Raw genomic sequence first — 510 nt, 5'->3', positions numbered from 1 at the left:
CGGGGCGGTGCGGGTCCGCGCTCCCTCCGCCCACCGCGCTGCCAGCCGCCGGGGGGGGGAGTCGGCTCTTTTCGGGGTCCCCCAGGCTCTGAGGAGGGAATGCAGAGGGCTAAGCGGCCGGAGAGCGCCATCGCTTCCCCCTGGCCCGACTGCTCTTCCCTCAAGTCCCGCACTGCCAGACCTCACCCTCCCCCCAAAATAAATGCGTCGCCGATTCCTATAGCTGTTGGCGTAATCGCGCTTTTCGCCGTTTTATTCTTTAACAACTGTGCCGGTGCTGTCTTGGCGAGGACCGAGATTCACTGTATCAAGCCAGAAGGCAGCCCGGAACAGAAATGCATCATGGCCGCTGAGAAGCCCCGGAGCGCCGGAAAAGGCGGTTGCCGCCCTCCCGGGGCGGGGACGGACGCGCACAGGCACCCCTCCTCCCGCCGCGCAGGGCCGCGGCGGCCGTGCCGGCGGAGGAGCGTGCCTTGCCCCTCCTCCCCCCCCCCCCCCCCTGCAGGGGGC

Source organism: Haliaeetus leucocephalus, unplaced genomic scaffold, assembly GCF_000737465.1.
Source record: "Haliaeetus leucocephalus isolate CR32 unplaced genomic scaffold, Haliaeetus_leucocephalus-4.0 Scaffold225, whole genome shotgun sequence".
Lineage (NCBI taxonomy): Eukaryota > Metazoa > Chordata > Aves > Accipitriformes > Accipitridae > Haliaeetus > Haliaeetus leucocephalus.
The sequence above is the reverse complement of the archived record's forward strand: the minus strand, read 5'-3'. Positions refer to the sequence as shown.